This window comes from Trachypithecus francoisi, unplaced genomic scaffold, assembly GCF_009764315.1.
Source record: "Trachypithecus francoisi isolate TF-2019V2 unplaced genomic scaffold, Tfra_2.0 Lachesis_group9, whole genome shotgun sequence".
Lineage (NCBI taxonomy): Eukaryota > Metazoa > Chordata > Mammalia > Primates > Cercopithecidae > Trachypithecus > Trachypithecus francoisi.
Window position 1 is genome coordinate 6,414,750 of NW_022681474.1, and position 10,890 is coordinate 6,425,639.

The window sequence follows — 10,890 nt, forward strand, 5'->3', positions numbered from 1 at the left end:
CTTGCAGAAAACATTTCTTTTTATATTAGTTTTTTTTTCTAATTGACAAATAAACATGATATATATTTATGACGTACATCCTGATGTTTTGATATATGTATGCATTGTGGAATGGCTAAATCAAGCCCATTAACATATCTATTGCCTCACATGCTTTGCATTCTTTTATGGTGAGAACACTTAAATCCTACACTCTCTGAAATTTTCAAGTGTAAGGTACATTGAATACATTTACTATAGTCACCACGTTGTGCAATGAACCTCTTGAACTTCTTTCTCCTAACTGCAGTTTTGTGTCCTTTGACGAACTTCTCTCCAATTTCTTCCCCCATCCCTCCCATTCTCTAGTAACCACCCTTCTACTCTCTGCTTCTTTCTGTGGGTTCCACATATAAGGGAGACCATGCAGTGTCTTTCTGTGCTGGCTTACTTCACTTAACATAATGTCCTCCAGGTTCATCCATGTTGTCACAAAGGACAGGATCTCCTTCTTTTTTTAACATTAAATAGTATTCCCGTGTGTGTGTGTGTGTGTGTGTGTGTGTGTGTATGCCACATTTTAAAAATCCATTTATCTGCTGTCTGACATTGAGGTTGACTCCTTATCTTGACTATTGTGCATTGAGCTGAAATGAACATGGGAGAGCAGATCTCTCTTCAACATATTGATTTTATTTCCTTTGGATATATACCCAGTAGTGGGATTGCTGGATCATATCATAATGCTGTCTGGGCTGGGAGCTTTTAAAATTCCAATATCCATGGCACACTCCAGACAATATTGGGAATCAATCTCAGAGGCTGGCACCCAGACATCAGTATTATTTAAAACTTCCAGGTGATGCTGATGTAAAGGGTGGGTTGAGTGCCACCGCATTACATGCATTCCTTATTCCTTATTGATCACCATGAAGAATCAAGATGAGGATTGGCTGTAACTCAAACTTGGGTGAAATGCATATGGATGGAATTTTATACATATTCATCTTACATTTGACAGTAATCTTTCATAATGCAAATGTAGTGGAATTTGACTTGTAAAAGGTAAAACTATATAATTAGGCACTTTCAACTGTAGCATTTTCTATTGTAAGTGAGCACTTTGATTGTAGATATTCATGGATCCAAGCCTACCTATGTGAAGTCTGGCAGTAGAGGTGAGGCCATGTGGAAGGCAGGTTGCAAACTCTGTCAGCCTCCTGTACAGGTGATGATATGGACAGGAGATAGGGAAATACCAGGTAGAAGAGGGCAGTTACCCAGCAAAGGCCCCACCCTCAAAACAGGAATCCTGTGGCCCTAAATGGGAACAGGCATTCCTGTTTTTGTGCCCAAAAGTTGCCTTTTGACCCACCACACCTCCCTATCCTGTCCTTATATAAACCCCAAACTGCTGGTTCCACTAGGAGACACCAAAAAAAGAGCAGAATAACAGCACAGTCATGTGGCAGAGAGAAGAGAAGGAGTGTCTGAATGTTGACAAGAGTTTGGCTGGGGATGGGCAGAAAGGAGATTAGCTGCTAGACGGTCACACTGGAGGGAAAGATTGTTTTCCCACTCCATCCCCCTTCCAGCTCCCCATCCATCTCACCAAGAGCCAACTCCACCACTCAATAAAACCTTATATTCATTGTTCATCAAGTCTGTGTGTGACCTGATTCTTCCTGGATGCTGGACAAGGACTTGGGTATCAAGAGGGCACTGAGCTGGTTAACACTTAAGCTGTTCATGGACAACACGGCTAGCACTGTAACACACCCACTGGGGCTTCGGGAGTCATAGACACCCACCCCTAGATGCTGCCCTGGGGCTGGAACCAGGGGTGCTCATCCCGGCTCTTACACCTGCCCATCCGTGTGCTCCCGAACCTGCAAGGCGTTTAAGCACACACAGCGCCAGAACAAATGAGCCACATCCGTTGCTCATCCTGCAAGAGGGTTCAGGGAACTCTCCCGTTTCAGTGAGATGGGTTGAAATGTGTTTAGTTGAATCTATCTAGAGCCATCTAAACTTAAGAAATAAAACTCCAATTGACTCAAAGTCAGCAAATTAGAGGTCATGACCTCCAGTTCTTTTTTTTTTTTTTTTTTTTTTTTGAGACGGAGTCTTGCTGTGTTGCCAGGCTGGAGTGCAGTGGCCCAATCTTGGCACACTACAAGCTCCGCCTCCTGGGTTTAAGCGATTCTCCTGCCTCAGCAACCTGAGTAGCTGGGACTAGAGGTGTGTGCCACCATGCCCAGCTACTTTTTTTTCATATTTTTAGTAGAGACAGGGTTTCACCATGTTGCCAGGATGGTCTCAATCTCTTGACGCCGTGATCCGCCCACTTCGGCCTCCCAAAGTGCTGGGATGACAGGCATGAGCCACTGCGCCCAGCCCCATGACCTGCAGTTCTTATTTTGTTTGAGAGCACCCCTGCTTGGAGCCTGAAGATTGTTGCTTAGAACTTCAACTGCAGAACATTCAGGATTTCTGGAAATAATATTGCATTCATTTCCTGGGGCCGCTGTCACAAAGTCCCACAAACTGATTGCCTTGAAAACTGAATTTTACTGTCTCATAGTTCTGGAGGCTGGAAGTCTAAGATCAAGGTGTCGGTATTGGCAAGATCGGTTCCTTCTGAGGCTGTGAGGGAGAATCTGTTCTGCCATTCTCTGAGCTTCCGGTAGCCTCAAACATCCCTTGGTTTGTAGATGGTCATCTCCTCCATGGGTTCTCCCTCTGTACTTTCCCTTTGTATCTTCCTGTGCCTGTACCTGCCTCTGTGTTCAAATTCTCCCTTTTGCTAAGGACACAGTCATATTGGATTAGGGCTCATCCTAATAACCTCAACTCGTGCATCTGCAAAGACTCTATTTCAAATAAGGTCACATTCACAGATACTGTGAGTTAGGACTCAATAGCATCCTGGAGTACTCATTTCAGCCCATAACAAATCTTTTCTGCCACTCGAAAGAATTCAGGACTAACCAGGAAGAGTGAAAACCCTTCCTCATGAGAGGAACTTTCTTAAGGTTTCTGATAAAAGAGATACATCCTACCTTAAACCTATATAGGATTTTACAGACTATAAAACACATTCATGATCCTCATAGTAGCCTTTCAAATCTACTAAATACATTTATAGTCAGAACGTTTAATTGGACACTTTGAGGTCACATTCATAAGGGTGAGTCCATGGCTGAACTTTAGTCATACAATCCCATTCATGTTTACTGCTCTTCCCAAATAAATGAGCAGTCCAGTCTGACTCATCACAGACCAGGGGGCACGATGGCTGAGAAACCTCAGACTAACCTAGCTGACATCACAAAGAACCTGAAAGGTCTGCTCACAAGAAAGCAAAGGAAGGTGAATAAATCCTCCTTCAGAAAGTGGCACATTCAGGATGAGATGCTGAGGAAGAAAGGAAAACGCAATGCTACCACTTGGTGGGCTTCCCATAAAGATTGTTTATTGGCAAGTGGGGAAAGGACACTGTGAGGGTTAATTTTGTGTTAACTAGACTGGGCTATGGGGCGCCCAGCTTAAACGTTGTTTTGGGTACATTTGTGAAGGTGTTTCCAGATGAGCTTAGCATTTGAATGAGTAAACTTGATTCAAAGCAGATGGCCCTCCCCAATGTATATGCTCATCATCCAGTCCATCGAAGGCCCGACTAGAACAAAAAGGCAGAGGAAGGAGGAATTTGCCTCCTTTCTTTCTGCCTCACTGATTGAGCTGGGACATCTCATCTCCTCTTCTGCCACACACTGGGATTTATACCAACAGCTCTCCCAGGTTCTCTGTCCTCAAACTGAATTTAACTTTCCTCAAAACCACCAGCATTCCTGGGATGCCAGCTCACTGCTGGCAGATCTTGGGACTTTTCTGTCTTTGTAATTGCATTAACCAATTTCTCATAATAAATCTCTTCCTATATACAGTTGTCCCTTGGGATCCACGGGGGATTAGTTCCAGGACCCCCATGAATACCAAAACTGGAGGATGCTGAAATTCCTTCCGTAAAATGGCATAATATTTTCATATAAGTTACGTAATCCTCCCTTATACTTTAAATCATCTCTCAATTACTTAAAATACTGAATACAATGTAAATGCTATGTAAATAGTTGCTAAACTATTGCTTTTAAAATGTATATTATTTTTATTGCTGTGTTATTACTTTTTATTTTAATCATTAGAATGTTTTTGATTCATGGTTGGTTGAATCCACAGTTGTAGTATGCATACAGAGAGGTGACTGTATACAGGCATGTGTCACTTAATGATGGGGATACGTTCTGAGAAGGGTGTCTGTACGTGATTTCATCACTGTGGGACCAGCACAGAGAATACTTACACAAACCTAGATGGTAGAGCCTAATACACACCTAGGCTACTGATATGGTTTGGTTGTGTCCCCACCCAAATCTCATCTTGAATTGTAGTTCCCATAATCCCCATGTGTCATGGGAGGGGCCTGGTGGGAGGTAACTGAATCATGGAGGCAGCTTTTTCTTGTGCTGTTCTCATGATAGTGAGTAAGTCTCATGAGATCTGATGGTTTTATAAAGGGCAGTTCCCCTGCACACACTCTCCAGCCTCCATGCCTCCATGTAAGATGTGCCTTTGCTCCTCCTTCACCTTCTGCCATGATTGTGAGGCCTCTCCAGCCATGTGGAACTGTGAGTCCATAAAACCTTCTTTCTTTTATAAATTACCCAGTCTTGGGTATGTCTTTATTTGCTGCATGAGAACAGACTAATACAGCTACAACCTGTATAAAATGTTACTGTACCAAATACTATAGGCAACTGTAACACAATGCTAAGTATATGTGTATCTAAATGTATTTAAACATAGAAAAGGTAAAAACACGGCATTTTAATGTGTTGGGGTCACTCATATATGTGGTCTGTTGTTGACCAAAATGCTATTATGTGGTGCATGACTGTATGTACTACCGCTTCTCTTTCACTGGATATCACTGATTAATACAGACGCTGAAGACTACTGCTTTGTTGGTAAGTGGGTTCATTTTTACAACGTGCTTTCGTTGTGCAATTATTTGCTTTCTTAGCATTTCTGCGATGACTTAAAAAGAGTAGAATGTTTTATCAACAAGGCATGTTGCTTTTTGAAACCCACTGAGCCCCAAGTGAAGTAGTTGCTCAGTCTGTAATAAACCCAACTTCCCAACTTAATACTCATTGGCATGCTAATTAGACTTGTGCTGATGTGTAGGATTCTAGACAATGATGTCAAATACAAACCCCTGCAAATACCAGAGGCTGTAACTATACAAGCCCCTTGGCTTTAGAAGTGTTTTCCTCTGTTTGCCAGGCGCGGTGGTTCATGCCTGTAATCCCAGTGCTTTGGGAGGCCAAGGCAGGTGGATCACAAGGTCAAGCAATCGAGACCATCCTGGACAACGTGGTGAAACTCCGTCTCTACTAAAAATACAAAAATTAGCTGGGCGTGGTGGCAGGTGCCTGTAATCCCAGCTACTCGGGAGGCTGAGGCAGGAGAATCGCTTGAACCCAGGAGGTGGAGGTTGCAGTGAGCTGAGATAGTGCCACTGCACTCCAGCCTGGAGACAGAGCGAGGCTCCGTCTCAAAACAAACAAACAAACAAACAAACAAAGAAGTGTTTCCCTCTGTTATCACTGTCACAGATTAGGATGGAAAGGGGTCTCTTGAATTTACCAGGATGTACTGCTAATCTGGCAACACCAAGAAGCACTGAGCACTTATCTTCTTCTTTAAAATGCCTAGATTAAGTGCCTCCAGGAATCCTTAATTCTTATTCTTGCCAAATAGTCATATGCACAGAATTGAGGGAGATTGGGAAGCTCTATAAAATGGTTATTTAGCTCTGACTGCATATTAAAACAATACAAAACAACCAGAGAATTCGAATCATATCAGATGTCCAAGTATATGATTGAAAATGTACTTTTTTCAAAGAAAGTGTGGGCTATTCCTGTTAGGAAAAACACAATAATACACAACACAAAACTCTCTACTGTCAGAAATATCAGAACTTAAAGTGAACAGAAGAGTTATTAGAACCTACTAGTCTATCTCTCCCTTTCCATGTTACCTGCAATACATCCCTAACCCCCATCACTTTGAACTCCCAGTCCCACCCAAACCTTTCTACAGTGATCCATCCACTGATCTGATATGTCTTTAGGTCTCTGGGAGACATTTCATACCTAGAAAGTTTTTTTTTTTTTTTAAATAGCTTTCAGGCCAATGAGTTCATTTTATAGAAAAAGAAATTAAGATATGGAGGGGATATTTAGATCTGTGATTCTCAATACTGACTGCACTTTAGAATTTCTTGGGGAAGCATTTTAAAAATACCAGTGCCTGGGCTGCATCCCAGAATATTTGATTTCAGATCTCTTGAGATGAGGCCATGAGCGTCTCCTTTAAAAAATATCTCCTCAGATGAATATGATGCAGATCGAGGCAGAAAAACCCTTTGCTGGGTGTTCATGGTCATCAGAACTAGAGCTAATGTTCGATAGCTAGAAAGTTTTCCACAGCCATAGAGAGTGAGGGAGATGGAGCCAGGAGAAAGGAGAAAAGGAAGAGAAAAAAAAAAAAGAGGAAGGAGAAGGAAGGGTGGAGAATCAGGAAGGTTTGTCAAGGTGCAATCATTGTGGCCCAAGAAAGAAGACATTTGCTGCTCCTCTGATCAGGCCCTGGCTTGAGTAAGGATTTTACATGTGCAAAGTGCAGGGTCCTCATATTTTGCCCTTACACCACACCAACCATATGTTGCATTAAGTGATGGTGCACAACAAGCCTGTGTTAGGGAAAGTAGGGTAAAGCTAGCTTGAAATTTCTGGCTCCTGAGTCTTGAAACTATTCTTTAAACCTTGGAGATATGCTGTTACGTAAGAGGGTCAAATGAACACAGTGTGTGAGCTGTAATCCATTCTGCAAACGTAAGTCATGGAGAGATGATAAGGAGGCGGGAAAGGGCGAATGGGAAAAGACCAACTCACACTTGGTCAAATGCCCACTACCTGTTAGGTTCTTTGTAAATACCTTCCCCGAAGGTCCCCATTTTTGTTCTTTTTCTGTTGGCCTTCAGCGGAGATCGTGCATCAATTCATTAGTTACGCCCGATTGCGGGATCCAAATGGGTGTCACGACCTGCTGTCTACCTCCACATCTAAGTTCAAATGTCACATCCTCCATGCCTTCCTAGACTCCCACTGCAAATTTTAGTTGTTTCTTCCTGCAGTCCCGTTGCACCATATATGTACCTGGACTGCAACCCACTATTCCCTAATTACCTGTGCCCAGCAGACTGAGATTCTCAGAGTCCTTAATTATGGCAAATTTTTGGTCTTAAAAATGTATTCATTTTTTACATATATTTATCGATCATTCATTATTAACCAGAATCAATGCTATTAGCCAGCAGAAAGTATATCACCATAAGGCACTTAGAGAGTCTCCTTAGAGGCAGACAGGTAAACAGGTGATGACTCTTCAGGGTAATAAGCGGGGCAATATAAATCTCAGTTCACAACTCTGAAGTCTAAGTAATACATCTCTATTTTTCTTCAGTTTGACTTTATTTAGCTCCCATGTCACCAGGGAAGTTCAGTTATTTCTCAGTTAAGTCATCATTTTTCTCTCTTTTCCATGGCTTGGCCTAAGTTCTGGGAACATATCAATTTGCCAAGGTTTTGTAGGCAGGAGAGTCAATGGATATTTGAGCCCTCTGCACAATGCATGCATCTGCTTAGACATCCATGCAGAAAGGCACTGAGATGCTTCATATCCTTGCTAATCTGGCCCCTCCAGGTTATAAAGGTCCCTCTCTTGGGTCATCAGATCTGTATTAAGATCCCTGTCAAATCTTCCCCACCTTCACTATGCCCAAGAAAGTGGGCCTTCCAACATCCTTCGTTCCATTTCTGGACTTTTAAATTCAACTACAGTTTTGTTGTCATGACACTGGACTCTTTCCAAAATATGGTGTACAGGGCCCCCATCTCCTGAACCAAACTGAACCAGTGTCTGTACTTAACAGGAGACATGATTTGTTTGTTTGTTTTTAAGAGTTCTTGCAGGAGGTAACTCTAGGATGAGACTTGAAGTTGTCAAGTAGAAAAGGGGTGCGGCTGAAGAACTGCTGCAGAGGCAGAGAGAACAGCTCTGCAGGAAGTGAGAGCAAGGTGGGTAAGAAGCTGCTGAGAGTTTATTAGGGTTGGGTTTAGGGTAAGGGCCAGGTAGTGATAAGAAATCCGTTTGGAGAGAGAGGTAGGTAAGGGCCAGATCGTGAAGAGCTATGGAGTCAGGTTTGGGATTTCAGTTCATCCTCAAAGCAAAGGGGGCTAGCATAGAGGACCACATACAGATTTCAGCAGAGGAGCAAATAATTATTTGCAGTGTAGAAACATCACCCTGGCTGCACTGGAAACATAGACTAGAATGAAGAAAAACTGGAGGTGGGGAGACAAGTTGACCAAGGCTTTGACCCAAGCAGCAGAGGAGAAAGGATCTGAGTCAAGGCAGGGGCAGGAGAAGAGGAGAGAAGAGTGAACAGAAAGATATCGCAAAGGCTGGACTGAGTGGCTGATGGGATGTTGAGGATGAAGGAGAGAGAGGGGTGAGGCATGCTAGCTAGGATTCCAGCTTGGATAGCTTGTAACATGTGATTGCATCGTTCAAAACAGAAAGCAGATAAGGGGAAGCTGCTTTCACAAGATGATTATGAATTCAGTCTGGAAAGTATTTGTTGAATTTGTAGCACCTGGGACATGCGTGTGAGGATGCACCAGGGCCAAGGTTATACATAGGCCCAGAGCATGGGACAGAGATCTGGACGGAGGTGACAATGTGGGGATCAATCGGGCAGAGGTGTATCTAAAGCCAGTGGAGTGGAAGAGGTTTCCCTGGTGTGGTCAGAGTGTAAAGTCAGGAGAAGTTAGCTCCAAGAACACAATGCTGAGAGATACGCTGACCACAGGGGGTGCATGGACAAGAAAGGCCACACAAGAGATGCTGCAATCGGGAAGTGGGTGGGGCATGTGAATGAAAACCTGGAGAGATGGAGACCATGGAACTCCAGGAAAGAGAATATTTATAAAAGAAGGGAGTGAGTGAGTGGGCCACATGGCATAGATGAGGTGTGAAGAGAATGCAGAGGGCGTGGCCTCCCAGAGGACATGTTGACCTTTGTAGGTCAAGAGTGACAGCAGGAAGCCAGGTGGCTGCTGGCCAACAGGTAAAATAAGGCCTGAAGAAGCTGCCTTCAGATCATTTAGTGTCCCTGCTTAGAACTCCTCCCTGGGCTTCCACAAGCTGAGGGCTAGAAGGCCAAGGGCATGAGGCAATGGGAGCTGTTGCTGCCAGGGTGGTCTTGCTCTATGCATGCAGCTGGGAGTGAGGACATGGAGTAAACGTGAATGCTGGGGTGGCCTGCAGTGAAGTGAATCCAAACACCCATGTAGTGAACAGCCAGAGCCTGTGGCTGACACATGCGTTGGGCTCCTATTGTCTTACTCAGCATTCCTTCTTCCGTGTTCTCATTGCTTAGACCTTAACAAATATTATACGTAATCTGGGGATGAATGGATTTTTCCACGCTTGAAAGGAACGCCTTTGGAAACCCCTGACCAGGGTAAAGCAAGGCTCCTAACACACTGAGAACAACTGGGTGACGGAGTACCATTTACATCTTCACGGAAGTTTTTCACCGTTTCTCCAATCATTCTGCATTTTCCAGCAAGTTTCTATAGAAGTATGATCCAACTCACTCCATCATAAGCACAGCTTCTCTCCTGAGTATGCTAAGCTCCCCAAATGCCACAATGACATGGTGCTCTGATCTTTGGAATTAATAAGCAGTGAAACATTTGACACTGAACAAAAATTTTTATAGCTACTGAATTTCCTGTAAGGAAGGCATGGTTAGTAAACTGCACTCTTTCTGTAATACTGTGAAATGGGAGGTATTTACATTGGAGGGCCGATTGCTGGCTCTTCATATGATGTTTTGAAGTGCAGGTCTCTATTAATGATGCCTCTGTCGAGCACATCTGGTATATTTCTGAAGAGACGCTTTGTAAACACACTGGGCAGGCCCAGTTTATAAGTGACAAGGCAACACAGTGAGGGCGCAGTGGAGAAATCCAAGGAAATAAGGGATTTGTAAGAAACTAGGACTAGCTTAAGTTATAATGAATGGGTATCAGGTTAGAAAAAGAACATTTCCATCCTTCAGTCACCATCAGTTAAAGCAGACGTACATGGAAAGCAGAATGATCTCTTTACAAGGTTATTAAAGATTGTTTTTATTAGCATAAAAACACTCCTCATTGTTCTCCTATCTCCGATTCGATGTTTAGAATCTAATTAGGAATTCTTACCATGCCCTAGGAGGCCCCAGATACTCTGCCCCCGGTCTGTTTCTATGTCTCTGTCCCCTCCTTTTTTTTTTTTTTTTTTTTTTTTTTTTTGAGACAGAGTCTCTCCCTGTCATGCAGTGGCACCATCTCAGCTCACTGCAGCCTCTGCCTGCTGGGTTCAAGCGATTCTCCTGTCTCAGTCTTCCAAGTTGGGATTTACAGGTGTGCACATGCCCAGCTAATTTTTGTATTTTTAGTAGAGACTGGGTTTTACCATCTTGGCCAGGCTGGTCATAAATTCCTGATCTCCAGTGATCACCTGCCTCGGCCTTGCAAACTGCTGGGATTACAGGTGTGAGCCGCCGCACCTGGCCTCTATCTCCTACTTTCTCTCTGTACCATCCCAGAGCCCCAGTGCCTTCTTGCTGTGCCTCAGACAGGCCAAGGTTGTTCCTCTGTCAGGGACTTTGCAGTGGCTGTTCCTTTCCCCAGATATTTCCAAGACCCTCTCCTCATATTCCAGGTCTTA

General features: G+C 43.6%; 1 pseudogene; it reads left to right on the top strand.

Annotated features, from left to right (window-relative positions):
* Positions 1–3,273: 3,273 nt before the first annotated feature.
* On the top strand, positions 3,274–9,864 carry LOC117082799 (annotated as a pseudogene).
* Positions 9,865–10,890: the final 1,026 nt, after the last annotated feature.